The sequence below is a fragment of the Mytilus californianus genome, unplaced genomic scaffold, assembly GCF_021869535.1.
Source record: "Mytilus californianus isolate M0D057914Y unplaced genomic scaffold, xbMytCali1.0.p SCAF_57, whole genome shotgun sequence".
Taxonomy (NCBI): domain Eukaryota; kingdom Metazoa; phylum Mollusca; class Bivalvia; order Mytilida; family Mytilidae; genus Mytilus; species Mytilus californianus.
In genome coordinates, this window is record NW_026262709.1 from 757,143 (window position 1) to 780,783 (window position 23,641).

Consider the following 23,641-nt stretch of genomic DNA (forward strand, 5'->3'; position numbering starts at 1 on the left):
AAAGCCAACATCAACAGTTTCAAATAAGATGGCCTTAATTTACAAAGTGTTAAGTACTCACAGAGAGAAGATAGATTATATAAACAGAAACAAAAACATGAGAACAGTCAGGTACTGAAGCTGATTGATGCAATGATGGTTACTGTATTACGATACACAGAAAAATGACACAATACCGAGGATAATATTTTATTTATTTTTAGAATGAAGAAAACAAAACAGTTATAAATAATTTTATTGCATATAACACTACTAATTATTTAGACACATATATCAATTTATGCATCCTCTCAGTTACATTTAAGTATCCAGCTGATCATTGACCGTCAAAAATATTTCTTTGAAAAATGTCCGGCTGTCGTCAGGAAATTTTGGAAGCCCTGGTTGATACATAAATTTCAGTTTTAATGATGTAAAATAATGATAGGGTCACAGACTTCGTTTTTATGGTATACATCATTCAAAGTGGTGTTCTATGTGAAAAAAATACCACAAAATGTCAAAATAATCGTAACATCATAGCACTGCAGGCTGTAAAAGTCAATTTTTGAAGTTTTTCACTACCAACTCGGTAACAGATTGATTATTAGACAATAAACGTTGTCGGTGACCCTATGATCATTTTATGTCAAATTTGATAACTGAGTTCATTTAATATGACAGTTGATATATCTACCTAGTTGGTTCAAATTAGAAATACAAGTTGGTTCAAATTAGAAATACAAATTAAGTTAATTTAGAAAATAGGAAATTTTCAAAACTTATAACATAAGTTACAAAATACATAACTTTAGAGATTAAATTAAATTCTCTTTCATTTATATTCTAGATGGATATTTGAGAAAATAAAAAAAATTATAGAACACATGGGATGACTTGTAAACAGGAAAGATGAAGTTAAAAGAATTTCTGAAAGAGACCAAAAGAGCACTGGTAAGTAATTGTATTTGTTTCTATATTCTACATACAACAAATGTACACTTTTGTTTTAAATCACTGTAGAATCTAGCTAAAGAATTACAATTGCCCGTTTTTAATTGTTTTATAGATCACTTTTTGGGGGCCTCATTGGCCGAATGGTGTAAGTAGTTCATCTACTGCATTACTAACCTGTCAATACTCCGGCTTCCTCCACCAATAAAAACTGACCACCAAGATATAGTCAATGGTGCTGAATGTGGCGTTATACACAAACAATCAATCAATCAGATCCTTTTTCTTATAAAATCCTAAGGAACACATCTTCAGTTTTCTAGAATATCTTTTTTTTTTGTCACCTGAGAAAAATATTTGTCCCATGGAATTTTAAAATTTGAAACACAATTCCAGTAGAAAGATTTTGTAAGATAGAATTATCTTTTAAATTAAAGCTTAAATTGTTTATGTTTTTGTACAATGTATAGTATTTACATGATGAAAAACCTTACCAAGATATGGTATAGTTAAAAGTTGACAGTTGATATACGTTCAGTCAGTTTGTCTTTTATAGTTGTGGAGCATTTACCTTATTGACAAGAAAGCATTGCTTGTTTTTAAATGAAAAACATATTTATAAATGAACAGTGAATATAAAAATAAGGAGATGTGGTATGATTGCCAATGAGACAACTATCCTCCAAAGTTTAAATGAAGTGGATGTAAGCAATTACAGGCAACCTTATGGACTTCAATAATGAAAAAAAACCCATACTGTATAGTCTGCTATAAAAGGCCTTGATAGGAAAAATATGAATTCAATATATTGAGAAAACTAATGGCCTAATTTATAACAAAACAATTTACAAAAAACAAAAATGACAGACATGAACCAACGACAACCACTGAATTACAGGATCCAGACTTGGGAGGTAAAAAAAGAATGATGGGGGGAGGGGGTAAAACATGTTAGATGGCGTCAAACCCTCTCCCTAACCTGAGACACAGTGGTGCAATAGCACAACACAAGAACACGCTACATGTATACGAAACAATCAAAGGAAAAACAAAAAAATAATAAACAGCAACAAAAGATAACCACTCAATAACAGGCTCCTGACTTGGGACAGGCACATATAGAATGTGGTGGGGTTAAACGTATTTCAAGGCCCAGACCCTCCACTAAGAAATAAAAAAATATAACATAGAAGGTGTTACTACCGGTAGGTTGTGAAATGATTTTGAATTAAAGTACTTTTTAGGTAAATAATTAAAAACAAAACATTTGTTGTTGGCCTTAAAAAGAATGGCTGCAAGGTTTCATATAGAGAGACCATGCATTTTATGATAGGGGGTTTGTTATTTATTTATATAGATTGTATAAATTTTTATAAATATCTGGTCTCACAAATTAAATTTTCAAAAGGACACATTTTGTGTGCAGCTATGAAGCATACTTGTCCTAAATGATGGGCAGTGTTTTCCTAGAGGGTTTAAGCACTTTATGGTGGTGATTCCCCCATGCATTAATTAAGGCCCCCATCCTTTGAATATGAAATCCGTATTACTCTATATAACCATCCATCCTTTAAAATTCATGACCACCATCCTTTCAATCAACCCCTTATCCTTTGAAATATTCATAGGGAAACACTTGAAAGGTATGTATACTTAAATCAGTTATAGATTTGGTTAAGTATTGAAAATTGCCAGAGTCCTTGAAATATTTTTGTTTCTACCTAATTTTCTTGTTAAAATAAAAAACAAAACAAAATGCTCATAATGCCAAGCACTTTTCTGTATTAAGATGTATCAGGTATGCTAAGAACCATATTAAGCTTCAATGGTTGAAAGTGTTCCTGTGTTTGAACTTTAATGGGAAATCAAGTTTCTAGAAGGTTTATTTTTATAAAGACAGCAATGCCCCTAAGTCATTTAAATTTTTCCAGTTCAGTTATTATTTCGAGCTGTTGTACTGAATCTACAGATGACCAAAGTAAAATCAGATTTGTTGACACACTTTTATTATCTAGTTATTATGACCTATTAATTACCTATAATGCTTGCTTTAACATTAGGATTGTCAATGGTAAACATGAAATTTTCATGCTGTTAAATGTAGTTCTGGAGAATAAAAAACAACACTGCATGGGTTCATACATGGTTTTGAGTATTTTGAGATACATGAAAGTTGTACAAGAAGTTTCAGTGTAAATTTTGCATTATATTGTAAGGGAGGTAATCAAAATGTTTATAGAAAATATTAAAATTGTTTTCATACTTGTCTCCCTTTAAGATGAAAGTGTTCTGATGTTCACTTTATTTTGACATTATCTATTATTATATCCTAACATTAAACGTTTGGGCTACATTGCATTCACCATGCATGTCCATCTGTTTGTAAGTCTTTCCATCCGTCTGTTCATCTAACAAACATTTTGTAATTGTTTTATCAGAAACCACTGACAGATTGACTTCATATTTGGTCAGCTGTTTGACGGGAATGAGTTGTAACATGGGATCACTTTTCTGATCTGTCAGACACCAACTTCCTGTTTGCCACTATTTTAGATATTTGAATTGGTTGAAGCAACTTAAAAAATTTTCATCACACATTTTTCTCCAGTGCTACATGACATGACTGAATAGAATGACTTCATATTTTGTCATCTGCTTCGAAATGATCACTTGCCATGTGATAGGGCTTTTTATACGCCTGTTTACAGGACGTATTATGGTATACCGTTGACCGTCTGTCCGTCCATCATCAACATGTCGGACATTGATTCAAAAACGCTTTAACCAATATGCATGAAACTTTGGTGAATTGTTTATATCTATTGACGTGAGCCACCTTTCGTTTTTTATAAATTTCTGATTTACCATTTCCGAGTTTTGGGGTTTTATTCATTAAAAAAGGGGGGATTTTCAAGTTTTCGGACAATAACTCAAAAAAAAAAAATTTTTCACCACTTTGCAGGAAACTTTTGTGAATTGTTCATATCTATTTAAGTGAGCTCGCTTTCGTTTTTTGTCGAGCCTTCGACTTTTGTCGAAAAAGCGAGACATAGCGATCCTACATTCCATCGGCGTCGTCGTCATCGTTGTCGTCGGCGGCGTCCACAAATATTCACTCTGTGGTTAAAGTTTTTGAAATTTTAATAACTTTCTTAAACTACCCTGGATTTCTACCAAACTTGGACAGAAGCTTGTTTATGATCATAAGATAATATTCAAAAGTAAATTTTGTAAAAAAAAAATTCCATTTTTTCCGTATTTTACTTATAAATGGACTTAGTTTTTCTGCCAGGAAACATTACATACACTCTGTGGTTAAAGTTTTTGAAATTTTAATAACTTTCTTAAACTATCCTGGATTTGTACCAAACTTGGAAAGAAGTTTGTTTGTGATCATAAGATAGTTTCCAGGAGTAAATTTTGTAAAAAAAAAATTCTATTTTTTTCGTATTTTACTTATAAATGGACTTAGTTTTTCTGCCAGTTAACATTACATTCACTCTGTGGTTAAAGTTTTTGAAATTTTAACAACTTTCTTAAACTATCCTGGATTTGTACCAAACTTGGACAGAAGCTTGTTTATGATTAAAAGCTAGTATCTAAAAGGAAATTTTGTTAAAATTTTGTTCCATTTTTTCCGTATTTTACTTATAAATGGACTTAGTTTTTCTTCCAGTTAACATTACATAACAGTCTGCAGTTTAAGTTTTTATTTTAAAACATTTATTAGATTCATAAACTATCCTGGATTTTTACCAAACTTGGACAGAAGCTACTTACAATCAAAAGATAGTATAGAGAGGAATATTTTTATTAATTTTTTTCCTCATTTTTGTTGAGCCTGTGATTAACAGCAAAAGTAGGCGAGACACTGGGTTCCGCGGAACCCTTACGAATTTTTTTATAAATTTCTGATTTACCGTTTCCGAGTTTTGGGGTTTTATTCATTAAAATAGGGGAGATTTTCCAGTTTTCAGTCAATAACTCAAAAACAATTTCATCAATTTGCAAGAAACTTTGGTGAATTGTTTATTTCTATCGACATGAGCTCCCTTTTGATTTTTATAAATTTTCGATTTTGCTTTTCTGAGTTAGAAGATTTTATTTGTTTATATTCTGACAACAGATTTACTAAGTATTGCGCAACAGCACAGTGTATTGCACAACAGCAAGAAATCTTTCATATAACCAATTTCAAGTTCTTTGACTACATTTATTCAGAAACCTATGATATATCAAATATTTAATTACAATCCAAACTCAGACCTGTATCAAGCTTGAATATTGTGTCCATTTTTGCCCCAATTGTTCAGGGTTGGACCTCTGCGGGCATATCCAGCTGCGCTCAGCAAAGCAGTTTATTCGATTTGTGAGACACCTACTTCCTGTTTACTGAATCTTTTTGGATTTGTAGGATGGATTTGTGTAGCAGGATCTGTTTTCCCTTCCAGATCACCTGAGATCACCCATGGGTTTTTTGGGGTTCGTGTTGCTCAGTCTTTAGTTTTCTATGTTGTGTTTTGTGTACTGTTGTTTGTCTGTTGGTCATTTTCTTTTTTAGCCATGGCGTTGATAGTTTTATTTTCGACTTATGAGTTTGAATGTCCCTTTGGTATCTTTGGCTTTTCTTTGTCATAACGTTTCAGATCACTCAAATGAGGCAAAACTTGTTTGGTTATTTACTAATGATATTTTTGTCTGTCCTTAAATATTTATGGAATTATGTTAGTAAATTCTAGATATTAGATGAAGTGTAAATTAATATACTTTATAAAGATGATTATTGTAATGATTTTATGGTTCTGGCCTGCCTGGAATAAAATGTACATGATTTATATAAGATGAAGAAATATATGTAACTTTATAACTATATAGATATAGGAAGATGTGGTATGAGTGCCAATGAGACAACTCTCCATCCAAGTAACAATTTATAAAAGTAAACCATTATAGGTCAAGGTACGGCCTTCAACACGGAGCGTTGGCTCACACTGAAAAGCAAGCTATAAAGGGCCCCAAAAATTACTAGTGTAAAACCATTCAAACAGGAAAACCAACAGTCTAATCTATATAAAAACGAGAAACGAGAAACATGTATGAACTACATAAACAGACAACAACTACTGTACATCAGATTCCTGACTTAGGACAGGTGCAAACATTTGCAGCTGGATTAAATGTTTTAATGGTACCAAACCTTCTTCCTTTTCTGAAACAATAGTATAACATCACAACATAGAAAGAAACACTATAAAATATCAATTGGAAGGCTTAACTCAATCAAAAAACGTAAATTAACACACAATGAACGAATAAATTTGATCTGTGATACCTGAATGCAAATACATAGTTAATAAAAATTATAAGGGATAAATAATTAATGTCAAAAGTAAATATACAGGTTTAAACAAAGTTAAAGTATGATACCACTGTGAAGTGTTAAACAATATTTAGAAAATCATCACTTTTGAAAAAACCTGCGTCATATTATACACAGGTAAATGAAAATAATTTTGTTGTTAAGTATACTTCTTCTTCTGTGTGTATAAAATCTTTCGTTTAGAAATACCAAGAAATTTCTTTAATATCAATAAAACTAATTTAACACTAGGCACATATGGGGTGAATATCAACAATAAAACTATACAATAACATAGCCTCATACATGAAGTTTAAGATGAGCTTTTAGAAAGAGTTATATCATTTTACATTTATTGATTTACTAATAGAAGATGATGGCTGTACATGTATGTCAATGAGAATGTTTATGCTACCCAGGAGTATTCTAACAACTTAGTGCTGTAAATTCAGAAATAATTGTGTTTTGAGTTTTTGGAAAGATTGGAACTATTGTTACTTTGGCTCACCAGCAACCCGGAAGATATCTTGATAAGTTCAGGTCGAACTTATCAACGTCGGTTCATTCATTATGACGTTGATGATTATATAGTCCAGGTCAAAGTTATTTAGGCCGGGTTAACGTATATGACGTCACAAAGCTGTGATATGCAATTTTATGAAGAGGCTGAGCTGATCAGAGTGATGCAGACAGTGGGAACACTGATAAAGCATATTTCACAGCTTTATCTACATAGCTATATAAAAAAAAAATCACTTTTTATAAACTTATATTTTAGGGGGGGGGGGGGTAGGGGAAATACTTTTTTCTATCACCCTCACCTATATTAAATCTTTGTCTGCAACTTCACACTGTAAGAAGTTATTCCATCACATAATTGTATATACTTGTACTTTAAAAAATGTGTTTGTTTTCTGGTGGGTATTGTAGATTTTCAATCATATATTAGACTAAAGTACAATATTGATAATTGTAGCTGTCTTTTTTGTAAACCTTTATTACAATTATTTATAATGATATAATGTACAATTTATCTCCACTAGAATAGTATCTAGGCCAGTTAATTGTTTATTTATATAATCAACATTCAACTTAATCAGTAGATGAACTCTTTGACCTTTGGTAATGTTTATATGCAATACACATATATCTGTTATTTTCTTATATAAACAAACTAAAACTTTAGCAGGAATTTAACATTCATTGAATTTAGAAGGTAATGTCATCTTTTTAAAAATTTTATTGGTTTAAAAGTTCTAATTTTTTTCTGACCTATTTTGGTTTATAAATTTATCAGAAAAAGTTTGAAATCTGAGTGAAATTTGGTTTAGGGGTGTTTCTTTTATCTTGTTTGACCTATTTTACTTTTTTGTACTAGTTCATTTATTTTTCATATAATAAGAAAGGTGTTTTATGAATAATGTAATTCAAAGATTTATGAATATTTTGTTAAATAAAGTAATGTATATATGCTCTGGTTAACAGAAAAGTGTGTCCAAAATTTAGCTCATTTTTTTCACCTATTTCTTGTTTAATGGAAATGGAATATGGTGTACAAATTCATGACACAAAATATGTACTGTAAATTCAGAAATTATTGCGATGTTTTTATTTTTGCGAAAAATGCGACAGGGTTATAATCGCAATGAATTAAACAGGAATTTTCACAATATCGCAAAAATTAAAATCGCGTTTTAGTCTAAAATGGTGAAATCGCAATAATTTCTGAATTTACAGTAACAAATTAATTGCTATTGACAAAACCTAAAGCAAAGGAACAATTCTTTTATTGCTGTTCTTCAGTTTGAGGTTACAATGTATAGTCTTCCAAAAGAGGGATCAAATTTTTGTAACCTGTGGTCCTTTGAATAAATTTATTCTTAAAAGTTATTAGATTAAATTTATTGCCTTTATTCATTCTATAATTGAAATTATTTATAATAGTTTAATTCATAACTAAGAGTATATTGCCTTCTTGTTATATACTTATATTATGGCATTACACAAAGTCATGATCTTCCAGATTATTCACAAAACTTAGAAATGTCAAAGATATATTGATTAATATTTTAGTCTGAAGAAAAGATGGTCAATTATAAGTTGAAATTGGGCTTTAAACAAGCTAATATTGGTTTTTCTCATTGTTGAAGGCTGTACGGTTGCCTATAATTGCTTACGCCCACTTCATTTGAACTTTGGAAGATAGTTGTCTCATTGGGAATCATACCACATCTCCTTATTTTTATATAAAAGCAGCTGAGTACTACAATGGATCAGGAGTACTTAATTGTGTCTCCCTTTATTTTGGAAGTTGATTTTCCTGCTTAAGACCAATCTGGGGAGCCTTTCAGATACTATGTAAAAACCTGCCAGGCTAAAGATTCATCACTAAAGGCTGTTGATTGTGTATTTTTGCATAACCGACATTTTACCCAACATTTTCTATAGGTGCCTCAGACAGTCCCAAGTATGTCTTTTGTTTTTGTAGGTTGTCGTCGGCGTTAACTTTTTACATTTTGAACTTCTTCTAGAGAACAACTGAATGGAATGAAACCAAACATGGCATGAATGTTCCTTATGAGGTGATGACCGAGTGTTGATACTTTGAAGCCGATCCATAATCCAAGATGGCCGCCAGCGGGGGACTTAGTTTAACATAGGACCCTATGGGAAATACATACAAATGTCTTCTTTTAGAGAACCACTGAATGGAATGAAACCAAACATGGCATGAATGTTCCTTATGAGGTGCTGACCAAGTGTTGTTACTATGAAGCTGATCCATAATCCAAGATGGCCGCCAGCGGGGGACTTAGTTTAACATAGGACCCTATGGGAAATACATACAAATGTCTTCTTTTAGAGAACCACTGAATGGAATGAAACCAAACATTGCATGAATGTTTCTTATGAGGTGCTGACCGAGTGTTGTTACTTTGAAGCTGATCCATAATCCAAGATGGCCGCCAGCAGGGGACTTAGCTTAACATTGGACTCTATGGGAAATACATACAAATGTCTTCTTTTAGAGAACCACTGAATGGAATGAAACCAAACATGGCATGAATGTTCCTTATGAGGTGCTGACCGAGTGTTGTTACTTTGAAGGCGATCCATAATCCAAGATGGCTGCCAGCGGGGGACTTAGTTTAACATGGGACCTTATGGGAAATACATACAAACGTCTTCTTTTAGAGAACCACTGAATGGAATGAAACCAAACATGGCAAGAATGTTCTTTATAAGGTGCTGACCAAGTGTTGTTACTTTGAAGCTGATCCATCATCCAAGATGGCAGCCAGCGGGGGACTTAGTTTAACATAGGACCCTATGGGAAATACATACAAATGTCTTCTTTTAGAGAACCACTGAATGGAATGAAACCAAACATGGCATGAATGTTCCTTATGAGGTGCTGACCAAGTGTTGTTACTATGAAGCCGATCCATAATCTAAGATGGCCGCCAGCGGAGGACTTAGTTTAACATAGGACCCTATGAGAAATACGTACAAATGTCTTCTTTTAGAGAACCATTGAATGGAATGAAACCAAACATGGCATGCATGTTCCTTTTGAGGTGCTGACCAAGTGTTGTTACTTTGAAGCTGATCCTTCATCCATGATGGCTGCCAGATGGGGAAAAGGTTTAACAAAGGACCCTATGGACAATACATACAAATGTCTTCTTTTAGAGAACCACATACTGAATGGATTGAAACCAAAAATGGCATGAATGTTCCTTATGAGGTGCTGACTAAGTTTTGTTACTTTGAAGCTGATCCTTCATCCATGATGGCCGCCAATGGGGGGACTTCCTTTAACATAAGATCCTATGGGAAATACATACAAATGCTTCTTCTAGAGGTGCACTGAATGGAATGAAACCAAAACATGGCATAAATGTTTCTTATGAGGTGATGATTAAGTGTTGTTACTTTGTTGCCGATTTACTGTTCCAGATGGCCACCAGGATTTTTTATTAAATTACAGGACCAATATTAAACCAAATTTGGCCTCACTCATTATTAGGGTATCTGTTATGATTTTAATCTATTTTTACATGATTTCCAAAACCAAAGTAGAATCAGGTGAGCGACACAGGCTCTTGAGAGCCTCTAGTTTCCTGTATAAACCTGACAGAATATATTGAGTTTTTCACAGTCTTAGATCTTCTTTGAATACTAGCATGCTTACATAAACTTTTTATTGTATTTTTTTTTTATAGGTCAAAGTCTCAAATGGCCAGGTTGCTTCATTTGGGATTAATTTTGCTGAAAAATGACAAAGTTCTATAGTCTGAAAAAATAAGTTTGAGAACAAAATTCCTCAAACAATTACATAATAGCAGATGCACAACTTAAACATATATGCAATCTTCCTATAGGAGGAGGTGATTACACAAATTAGGTACCCGATTTTCCTCGCACTCTGGCCTGGCCATCCGCCCATCTGCCTGTTGGACCAACATAACCATACTTTAAACCATCCATGGAAATCATCCAACCGGCTAAAATCATGATATAATTAAACAACATTTCTTTATAGTGTAAATAAAAATTTGTCACTTTTTGTTTATACTTCCATACTACCTTACAGTAAGGACTTAAAGTACATCCTTTGTATGAAGAAATAAATAAATATAGGCATGGGACTTAACCTATGCTGAACTAGCTGAAGTAAAACAACCATCCATACAAAGATTTATTAGTGAGAGTCAGTAAGGAAAAGTGTCATGTCTAAAAATTTATGATCTGAAATGTTGACTTTAGTATAAAATCTTGTCACCTGTACTTTTCTAATCCAGCAGTTAGACCCTTGCATAGGGCATCTGTATGACTGTGTAGGATCCACTTATTATTGGGACATAAGATCTAATACCTTGTACCTTGTATTGAGGGAATGCCAATCTCATTGCATGTTAAAGAAATCTTGCAGCAACTGTTGGGAATTTGCACTAGCAGATAGATGACCTAAAGTTGTCTCCCTTTCCAACATACCCGTACCACTTTTCAGTGGCAGTCCAAATTTCAGGTTCTTCAACCTGATCCGACTGTGACTTTGCAGCTACAAATTTAATTAATTGTTTACTTTGTTTTCATCATAAATTTGCAAGAAATATTTGCCACATATTTGAAAACAACAACAATTAATCTAATTAATTTCATCAGATCAACAAAATTTTGATGACATTTTAAACATTTGTATTTCTTCAGAGTTATGGATTTCAAGACAAAGTTGAAGTACATGTAGTCATTGGTAACGAGAGCTGTGACCTAGATTCTGCTGTTTGTTCAGTGGTCTTAGCCTACCTTCTAACACTTGTAAGTAAATTTGATTGGCTAATAGGTTAAAATATGCATTTTTGATATGGAATTAATTTTAACTTACAACACCGCTAATAAAATGTAAAATGAAATCTTGATAAATCTATACTTGGTCTGAGCAGGTTATTAAATGCAAATGCACTGCTACTTTGATAATTGATTCAAATAATGAAAGAAATGTTCTTTTGTTGATGATCTGCAATACGGAAAGCCTACATCAATAAGTCATTCATAATTTATTATAAATACAATTAGCAAGTTATGGAAAATTAACTTTTTCCATTTCCTATTGTTATGTTGCCATTACTACTTTTATTTTATAAAATTGACACAAATTATCAGTTTTGTGTGTTTTTTTGCTGTGCATGTACTGATTTTGTGTCATGGATGGATACCCCATATCCTTTGTTTTTCTATTAGATAAAATAACAATTAAATCAACAACACAATATGATAAATAAGATGTCTTAATCTATTTGATTGTGTTGTTGGTTTGCTGTGTAATTGGTACATCTACACACACACATTTGTAAGCATGAATAACTTTTATTAAAATTATTTCAAGCTTTTGTTGAAAAAATATCATTTTGATTATGATTTTTAATTATAAGACCTCAGGTACAAAAGACGTTGTTGTCATCCCAGTTCTAGACATTCCCCAGCAGAAGTACCATCTCAGGACAGAAACAACATTTTTACTAAGGAAGTATGAGATATCAGAAGAACTTTTGACCTTCAGTGATCAGATTGACCTTGATGACCTCCATAGACAAGGCAAGCTGAAGTTATCATTGGTTGATCATAATATCTTACCTGAGAAGTACATTCGATTGGATGATTGTGTTGTATCAGTGACTGACCACCGTCCACAAGTCAGAAAACAAGATAACAGGTTGGTGTCAGAATATTTATAGGTTACTGAATTTGCCAACATCAATCTTATTTTGATGGCTGTAAGTTTAGTTGAGTTTCAAGCCCTTCTCAGGATTTATACCCTCATAAAGAATTCTTAAACCGAAATATTTGAAAATCAAAGGACATTTTTGAAAATATTTGAATATTTGAGAAGCTATATACTGTAAACCAATTCATTTTTGTGGGTGATTTATTTTCACTACCTTGGATAATAGAAAAATAATGTGATACAAATCATCATAAATATGTAAAACATAGCTCTTTCCTTATTTAACTACATCAAGTTCATTTGAAAATAGTGAAATAAAATAGCCGCGATGTGGGCTAGAAAGGCCTAAACGTGATATAAAGTATCCATTATAGCATTTTAGTTTACAGTAATCAAAAGGAACCTAAAATGAATAGTCCAAATCCACCTAGGGTCAACTTTGCCTCAGGGAGTTTGAACCTTAGTTTCTAAATTTATTAATTGAGAATTAAAGAAAGGTATGTTATATATCATGGCTGTAACGAAGCACTGACTACTATAACGAAGCACTGACTACTGTAACGAAGCACTGACTACTATAACGAAGCACTGACTACTGTAACGAAGCACTGACTACTATAACGAAGCACTGACTACTGTAACGAAGCACTGACTACTGTAACGAAGCACTGACTACTGTAACGAAGCAATGACTACTATAACGAAGCACTGACTACTATAATGAAACACTGACTACTATAACGAAGCACTGACTACTATAACGAAGTACTGACTACTGAAGCACTGACTACTATAACGAAGTACTGACTACTGAAGCACTGACTACTATAACGAAGCACTGACTACTGTAACGAAGCACTGACTACTATAACGAAGCACTGACTACTCTAACGAAGCACTGACTACTGTAACGAAGCACTGACTACTGTAACGAAGCACTGACTACTATAACGAAGCACTGACTACTATAATGAAGCACTGACTACTCAGTTGATGATACCCTTAAATGAATTATTATTATATAATAACAAGGACTCAGAAGGACTCTTTTATCAAGATTAATGGGCATATAATTTCATTTTCCATGTTTATCTCAAAGATCTTTCGCAGTAAATGTGGAAGAAAGATTCTTCAAATATTCATTGAGAAAATAAATAGAATTAAGTTCCATCTTCTATGTGACAAATCTAATTTATCAAGAAACCTCAACCTTTCCAATTACATGGATTAGGTCTTTGTCTAAGATTCTGCAGCATCTCCCAGATGATGCATGCAAATGGAAAGATTTTAACAAAGTTGATGGATTGCTGAATTCTTCTTTTGTTAGCATTACGAGTGGTAATTAGATAAGCAGTTTTCAGTGAAACATTGAATAATTATTTTTTTCTCAGTTAAACAGAAAAATCAATTCACTAACCTATTGATAGATAAATTGTTGAGATGAAGTGTGAATTAAAAAATATGGTGACATCTTAGAAATGATATTATGATATGTAGGACTGTACCTTTAGCTTTTATTCTGAAAGAAAATATATATTTTATATGATAACAAATAATGAGGAGTTTGATAGGAAATATTAGATGGAGTGTGGATGTCATAAAAGATCAATCGTCATGTTATATATTGGAAATTAATTGATTATTAAGAATTAAACAAAGAACATATTAATGGTAGGTATATTTTTTATTATATTCAATTCATGAAGAAAAGGTGACTTTTTTTATTTTCTCACAACTATAAAGCTGATATTGACTTCCTAAATTTAACTTTTATAGACTATTTGTCTCATGGTTGTGGCCTGTTATCTATTTTCTGCATAAGAGATATTTCTTGTATCACACTGCACATAGTGTGATACAAAAAAGTGATAAGAAAAATGTTTTAATTGGATTGGTTAATCCAGAATCTTGAGATGATATTAAGAAATTTCCATTGGCTATTCGTTAGGTCATTGATTACTTTCAAAGGTTAAGACTATGTACAAATGTACATTTCGTCATGGCAACAGACATATGTGATTTCTTTAATCTTAAACAAATTGCTCACACTTTTCACCTGAAAATAATTTTGTCAAATTTAATTACATTCTGAATTGTACAAAAAGTTATAAAATGTCTGATCTTAAAGGTTGGCGCAGGAACAGGACATTTGACGTCATACTGGTATTTGCAAAAAACTAGATCAACTATTCACAGAATTTTATATTTACACAATGAGATTGTTGACCATAAGAGAAATAGGTTTAACAACTCGTGAGAATTGGATATTTAAGAAATAATTCATGAAAGCCATAGGTTTGTTGGAAATATTCGAATTTTATCCTGAGCGTTAGCGAAGGATAAAATTAATGAATATCACAGCCCAGGCCATGTGTAAACTTACAACAAATCTATGGCTTCCATGAATTATTTCGATTCTAATAGGACAAATATGGTCATTGAAAAACTGAAGCCAGGGTGGGTATGCCGTGTGTGTGGCTGTTCTGTTCTACTCCCTGTTAGATAAAGCTAAAACATTCTAATAAACCTGTAGTTTGCATGAATTATTCCGTAAACAACCGCTAGAAAAAATGTGCTTAATTCTTTTAATTCTCAAACCCAACATTTGCCATTTTTAATTTACATGTTTTCTCGTAAGCTACCGTCAAATCCAAAGTTGACATTTCGTAACTTAGGAGCCGCCATGTTGACTTGCTGAAATCAGTAAATATGCGAATAATGCAATAAAATAGAAAATAAAACAATACCTACCTCAAAAATCCCATTTTAATGTAATATTATACAAATTTCGATGGTTCACGTAACAGAAAAAACTTCAGCTTTAGCATTTTCATTTGTATGGCGTCATGTTTTGAAATGACTTAAATGCGCCAAAAGCATTAATAGACTTTCGCGGAATTTTATTTTATTTTGATTTTGTAGATTTCTCCAAGCTCTTGTGCATTAATTCTTTTTGTTATGCATCCGAATAAGAATAAAAGTTCTGTAGTCTTTTTTCAATTACAATTTTTAAAACAATAAAATTGGCATAGCGTTTGCAAATAGGTTCCAATACATGTGGATTTACGAGGGAGGTATCTTGTAACATCCATTATTATGTATATCTCTGAGTCTGCGCTAAGTATAGATTTATCAAAAATTTTATCACGTTGTTGTTTACAAAGCGAAAGAAGCACGTCATATTAGAATACTTGTTATAAACTCTAGTTAATAATTTAAATAGTAATTATAAACTCACCACAAGCTCATTTATTATTACATTAGAATTAAATAACTCGAGTTGATATCAAAGGATATCCAATTCTCACTTATTATGAAACCTATAAATATCTTTTCTGAGACTACTTATGATTGATATCTTTACCCTTAATCTGTTGGAGGTGTACTGATTGATATTTGAGTCCATGAGAACATAGAACCTTTAATTTATTCATTGATATTGGGCCCTGAACTAGCTTTTAGTAGCTGTGAGAACTCTTATATTGGTACTATCCAGAGGCCCCAGGTTAAGGGGAGAGTTGAGCACTCACAGACATGTTTTACTCCACCAACATCTTTATGTGCTTGTCCTAAGTCATGAACCCTTTTATACGCCCTTTTACGGGACGTATTATGATATACCATTGTCCGTCTGTCCATCTGTCGTCAACATGTCGGACAATACCTCAAAAATGCTTTAACCAATTTGCATGAAACTGTAGTGAATTGTTTATATCTATTAACGTGAGCTCCCTTTCAATTTTTGTAAATTTTGGATTTTATATTTCCGAGTTATGAAGGTCGTAATGGGGGAACCTTCATGACGAATAACGGTAAAAATTTTTGCCAAATGACGTTAACGATAATTTTTGGTGCATCATTAATGTATCCTGACGTATGGCGCGAAAAAAGGAGGTGTTTAAAATTGTATGTAAACATGTGCAATGGAGCACGAAATGTGTTTTCAATGTACACAAGTGTTTGAACAGAAGAATTTAGTGAAGGAATGCAGACGAAATATTCAGAATATTCACCATGAAATCGATATAACTATTAGAAATTTTGAAGTCAATTTACACTGGTGTTGAACTGCATGATGGTTTTGAACAAGAATGTTTTGTTTGCAGTAAGAAGTGCCATAATGGAGCATCCATAATGTCATACAGGGCATCCTGAATAATCCAGTCATTATATTACGATCACTTCGATCACTCCATTAATTTGAATTTTCCAAATTTCATAGAATTTTATTGTACTACCTGGATTGGGTAAGTTTGATCAAAAGGGCAAAATTTTGAAGGAAAAAAACAAATTTTAATGTAATTTTTTAAGTATTTTACTGAGAAATTATAAAATGTACACAGTTATTTGTAATGGGGCAAAGTAATTTAGACATCAATGAACATGATGAATAGCTTTTTTTTTTAACAAGACATCAATGAATAGAGTATTTATATCTCAGTCATCAAAATTTCTTTAAACATGTATAATGTATTAAATGAACAGTGGACATAATCAAGAAATGCATCAGAAGAAAAAGGTTGATTATTTCATACTGACAGAAGAAACAGAAGCATGAGTAGCAAAATCTCATGTACAAAAAATGTATGGGACTTATAATTTGGTACGCTAGAAATGCTATATAAAACTCATCAGTGGCACTGTGGCACATGAATCAAAACAGTAAGAAAGTCGAATCAAATACAAAGTTGAAAGTTGAAGAACATAAAAAACAGGGTTTAGTTTAATCCCATTAGATTTTTTTGTTAAATTGAGATACCGTTTTCCAAAAAGCTTTTCTTTCATGATAGAATTTACAATCTTGCCCGTGATCATCATTTAAATGTGTGCAATTTTGGAAGACGTCTAGGATTTTAACATTTTGGGCCATATGAATCCTAAACCCAAAGAAAGAACTGATTGACTTTTGTGTGCTTGTACAAATGTTTATTTTTGACACTTAGTATGTGGGATTGATAACATTTAGAAAGAATCTATACTACTAAAGGAAGAGACTGATTTCATTGAGCCCCAAATCCTCTGAAACCATACAAAGTCGGTAATATTTGTGATATCCTGTATAAATCTAGTGTTTTGTTCTTCCTAAATTTGTCTTTGAAACACTTGTTTTTTGAGAAAATATCCAAATTTTGGAGACCGTTATCGATCTTTGTCTTATACGCTGTCGTGCATGCTCAATCGACGCACTGCATATAGGACAATGGTGTTGATTGAAAATTACGACATTCCAAGCCCGATCCCAATAGTACCTGTTACCTGTTGCATAATCTGTACTTTCCGAATGTCAAACGGTGTATATGGGATCAAAATCACACCTGAACTTTGTCATTATACTGACTAATATCAATGAAAAAATGGCAATCGTATCCCTCAGAGCAATCATGCTCTTTGATTAGCTTCTATTTGTAGTTAGTACAAACATTTTCTCAAAAAAAATACCTTACAGAAATCCTAAAGACATATAAATGAACATCAATTACTTAAATCTTAAAATATTTACTTTGCATGGTTTATTCTTTTCGGTCATGTCTGAAAAATAACTGCCTGGAGAAAATCTTGTCTCTTTTCATAGAATATCATCATGTCAGATTAGTCTCCCAGCTAATTGAATACCATAAACAAGACATAATTGCATACCACGGAGGAAATCTTATTATCTCCTGAAAGATGTTCCTGTAAAAATAAATGTTGAAGGATGATCCCAGAGGTAGAATATTGATCTTGGTTGTTTTACTTTGTGGTCACTTCATTCATTTGAATACTTTGCCGCAATATAGCTTTTTTGCACTGATACTGTGTAAAGCAATCATCAGTCATTCAATCAATCAATCGATCATTTAAATATGTCTTAAAAAATTCATGTTTTATTAACTATATGAGGTTGGTAAAAGGGGGGGGGGGGGTATGTGCATGGAACAATAGGAAATAAAATGGACAATTTGAGATGAAAGAAAAACAAATTTTAAACACTAAACACATTGCTTTCTAGCAATATGCATGAAATATTGTGATTTATTAGATTCAAGCACAAAAGTATTTAAAATAAATATTGCTTAGCTACTTTCATTTATTTGTCTATTTTGTATTATTGTTGGATATTTTACTTTTTTTGGTAAATTGAAAAAATAGAAAGAAATATCTGTAAAATTTCCAAATGATTAGAAATTTTTTTACTTTGTTTATTTGCATTTAAACTGCTAATTTTGATTCCCATTTGCAATCATTAATAAATTGTTTCTGAAATCAATTCTTGTGTAACATTTGATAATTTCAAATCAAAACTTCAAATAATTTGCATTAGCAATAATGCCAGTTTGAATCTTATTTGTTTTCTAGTTTGTGCAGTGATTTGAAATTTACACACAGTGCTATATGATGTTGAATTTTTTAACACTAAAAGAGAAGGTACATTTTGGGGCTTATTGAATATTCCTGTTAGATGACTGCAAATAAAACAAATTGAATGAAACCATTATTGGGAACATTTATATCCTGCTTTATATAGGCTTTTATAAAATGTGAATATTTAGTTAATCTGGAATGTGAAATTTGACTGTGATATTATTGACGTGACATGATAGTATTGGAAAGTGTAAATTTCCCCAATTAAAGATCATAATAATTGGCTAATTTCAGGAATTTTTAGATTTATTAGACAAGAACACAAGTTTCACACTAAAGGAATGGTAATTGATAAAATATTTTCCCGATATATCAAATTTCTGTAAGAATTAAAGTGAACTGGTTGGTCCCTTTGAGTTTTCAAATTATAAATTCTCAGAATGTTTCTTTAGTTTTTTTTTCAAAACTCAACAATATTTTGTAGCATTCACTTAAATCAATTGTAGGGAAATTATTCATTCGTGCAACAGCTACGTTATTTTCCATCAGCGAACAATTTCTGTTGACTTAAATGGTATAAAATTTTAGCATACCCATTAATTAAAGATTTTCTTAGCAAAAGGAAATAATAACATGTTGATTGATGTAGATTTTACATGCTGGCTTTTGTTGTGTGCCTGTTTGTTCTTTGGATAGTCTCCTTGTTATTGATTTACAAATTCTCTACATTTAACGTTAAAAAAATATATCTGAGCAATAAATCGTCATGGTTTTTCAGAGATCAAATAGTAATGTTTCAAGAAAAATCTAATTGCAAGTAACATATTTATGACTGTTTATTTTTTGTAATCTTCCTGATATTATTTTCTTTTTTCTTCTTTTTATACGACCGCAAAAAATTTTGCTGTCGTATATATTGGTTTCACGTCATCGTTGTCGTCCGAAGACAGTTGATTTCCGGACAATAACTTTAGTATAATTAAATAGAAATATATGAAATTTAAACACAAGGTTTATAACCACTAAAGGAAGGTTGGGATTGATTTTGGGGGTTATGGTCCTAATAATTTCGGAATTAGGGGCCAAAAAGGGGCCCAAATAAGCATTTTTCTAGTTTCCAGACAATAACTTGTGGAACGGTGTATGGATCTCTCTGAAATTATACCACAAGTTTCCATACCACTAAGGGATGGTTAGGATTGGCTTTGGGGGTTTATGGCTCAAACCGTTAAGGAATTAGGGGCAAAAAAGGGGAAAAAACAAGGGTTTCCTGGTTAATGGACAATTAAGACAATTTAAAAGCAGTGTAAGGGAGGTAATCCAAACACAACATTTTGATTACGTCCCTTACACTGCTTTTAAATTATGTATACAGAAATCTTGTATTGTCTTGAGATGATTAGCTGTCAATTTATTTTTAGAAGTTACTATGTGGGAGAGTAGCTATATATAGAAAGGGAAGTTTCATAATTGAATGTGGGTCATGGGTCATTTTTCAGTATGCATCTATTACCATTATGCAAAATTATCTAAAAAATGGTTCTTGGTTGTAGGGATATTTTGAAAGTCCCTTCCTACCCTCCCACATACATTTTAATGGAATAGCCCTTAAGGAATATTAATTTTACCCATGATAATGTATGTCATTTTCTATTGAAAGACTTTTATGATAAATTTAAATGCGTAATTATGGTTGCAAACTCCAATGGAAATTTGAATTGAGATTATGACCATATCTTGAGAGAAAGAATTTTTTGGGGGGAAAAAAGGAGGGGGTGAAGAAGAAATTGTGGGGGGTCAATTTTATTCTCATTTCAGATTTCGGAAATTAAAAAGAAAAATTCTTCAAATATTATTTTTTTTGCAAAAAAAAAGTGGGGGGGGGGGGTCAATTTGCAATAGCAAAGTGTATTGCACAAAAGCAAAAAATTGAATATAAATTAAAATCATATAACCAATTCTAAGTTCTTTAACTACAGTTATTCTGTGTCAGAAACCTATTATGTGTCAAATATTTAATTACAATCCAAATTCAGACCTGTATCAAGCTTGAATATTGTGTCCATTTTTGCCCCAACTGTTCAGGGTTGGACCTCTGCGGTCGTATCTAGCTGCGCTCGGGGAAGCAATTGATTTGTTGTTGTCCCCAGCGTAACCTGTTACGTGCATGGACATTAAAATACCTGGTGTCCGTCGGTGCGGTCTTGTTAGCGCTTTCACGTGTACAATTCTTCACAGATTTTTATAAAACTTATATCATAGGTTTATATTATCAATGTCTTGGACGAGTTCGAAAATCAATGATGATCAATAATTTTTTAAAGAGTTATGCCCCTTGCATTATGAGCGCTCTAATATGTACAATTCTTACCAGATTTTTATGAAATTTATATTATAGGTTTATATCATCAATGTACTTGAAGACTTCAAAAATCAGTGCCGATCAATTATTTTTCAAAGAGTTATGCTCCTTGAAAATATTGATTATATGGAAAATTGCAATGTTATCGCTCTCATGTGTTCAATTCTTGCCAGAATTTTATGAACTTATATCATAGGTTTATATCAGCAATGTCTTTGAAATTTGCGAAAATCAGTTCTGATCAAATATTTTTAAGGAGTTATGCCCCTTGGCAATATAAATTATAATGGAAATCACATTGCGTTTGCTCTGAAGCCTTCATTTCTCTTAAGATATTAATAAATAGTTTTAAAGAACAAAAAAAAGTGCTTTTTTCAGTTTTTGCCCTTGTACCTTGGATAGATAAAATTTGTGCAATGCAGGGGACATTGGAACTCTGTTGTTTTTATGACCCCGCCGTAGCGGAGGGCGCATTAAGTTTTACCCTTGTCCGTCCTTACGTCCCAAAGTTGGTTTCCTTTCTCTAACTTTAGTTCGCCTCAACCAAATGTTATGAAACTTATTCACAATGCTTATTACCACAAAACACAGATCAAGATTGAATTTTAGTGGCTTCACTTTAACTGTTCTAGAGTTATGCCCCTTTACAAATGGAAAAATTGCTGAATTTTTTGTTTCTGTTCTTTAACTTTAGTTTGCCTCAACTAAATGTTATGAAACTTATACACAATGCTTATTACCATAAAATACAGATCAAGATTGATTTTTGGTGGTGTCACTTTTACTGTTCTAGAGTTATGCCCCTTTACAAAAGGAAAAATTGCTGAATTTTTTGTTTCCGCTCTCTAACTTAAGTTAGCCTCAACTTATACACAATACTTATTACAACAAAACTCAGATCAGTAACAAATTTGGGTAGCGTCACTTTTACCGTTCTTCAGTTATGTCCCTTTATAACTTTATATGATATGCAAGCGGGGGCATCATCTGTGTCCCATGGACACAATCCCCATTTATTTATTTTTTTTTGGGGGGGGGGGGGGGGAATATAGAGTTTTCCAACAATGGTCTTGAATTTTCAGTCAAAGACATTTTTTTTATATTTTTTTTTTTTTTTTTGAATGGTTGAATCAAGGATTATTTTTTTTATAAACTGTTAAACTGTTATTTTATTTCGGTTCTTCTAATGTTTATTTCTATTTTTTTCATGAGATGCAGTTCTTGTTTGTTCATGTTAATTGTTTAGTGTCTACTTTAAGTCCATGTTCCCATTATTGAACTTACAACATGCGATTTGTGTCTGTTCTGGTTCTATGTTCCCACGATTGAATTGACACATGAGATTTCTGTCTGTTCAAGGTCTATATTCCCTTGATTGAAATGACAACATGCTGTAAGTCCATGTTATCCCGATAGAATTAACAACATGAGATTGTGTGTCTGTTCCAGTTCTATGTTCCAATGATTTAATAAAGAGATTTGTGTTTGCTATAGTTCTTTGTTCCCATGATTGAATTGACAACACGGGATTTGTATCTATTATAGTTCCATGTTTTCATGATTGAATTAACAACATGAGATTTGTGTCTGATCTGGTTCTATGTTCCTGTGATTGAATTCACAACATGAGATTTGTGTCTGTTACAGTTTGACAACAAGAGATTTGTGTCTGTTCAAGGTCTATGTTCCCATGATTGAATCGACAACATGAGATTTGTGTCTTTTATAGTTTCATGATCCCATGATTGAATTGACAACATGATAATTTTGTCTGTTCTAGTCCATTATCCCATGATAGAAATGACAGCATGGGATTTTGTCTGTTTAAGTTCTATGTTCCCATTATTGAATTAACAACATGAGATTTGTGACTGTTATAGTTCTATGTTTCCATTATTGAATTAACAACATGAGATTTGTGACTATTATAGTTCTATGTTCCCATTATTGAATTAACAACATGAGATTGTGTGTCTTGTTTTAATTCTATGTTTGCATGGTTGAATTGACAACATGAGATTTGTGTCTGTTTAAGGCCTGTGTTCACATGAATGAACTGACAACACAAGATTTGTGTCTATTATAGATCCATGATTCCATGATTGAATTGACAACATGAGATTTGACTGTTCTAGTTCTATGTTCCCATGATTGAATTGACAACAACAGATTTGGGTCTAGTTCTGTGTTCCCTAGTCCAAATAATTATGACATCTTGAAAGGCTATTTTAATTTTTTGCTGTGACACCTTCCTAGTCAGGGATGATTCCAGGTGTTTTCAAATGGGTCCCTTGACCATCAAATTGGGAATTTTCATCCAAATTTTTTTATGCACAAAATTTAAGACGAAATAACATTATTTTCCTGTAAAAACTGAAAATGTATTTAAAGTTTCACCTGTACACTGCTGTAATAA

The 23,641-nt window shown here is 32.2% G+C and overlaps 1 protein-coding gene across 1 annotated transcript in view; it reads left to right on the forward strand.

Annotated features, from left to right (window-relative positions):
• Window positions 1-11,511: 11,511 nt before the first annotated feature.
• LOC127703947 (uncharacterized) overlaps window positions 11,512-23,641 on the forward strand; it is a 124,670-nt gene continuing 112,540 nt past the window's right edge. Inside the window, exons 1-2 of the mRNA XM_052207986.1 lie at window positions 11,512-11,614; window positions 12,229-12,509. The gene's annotated coding sequence lies outside the window, so the exon portion shown is untranslated. The remainder of the gene's footprint in view (window positions 11,615-12,228; window positions 12,510-23,641) is intronic.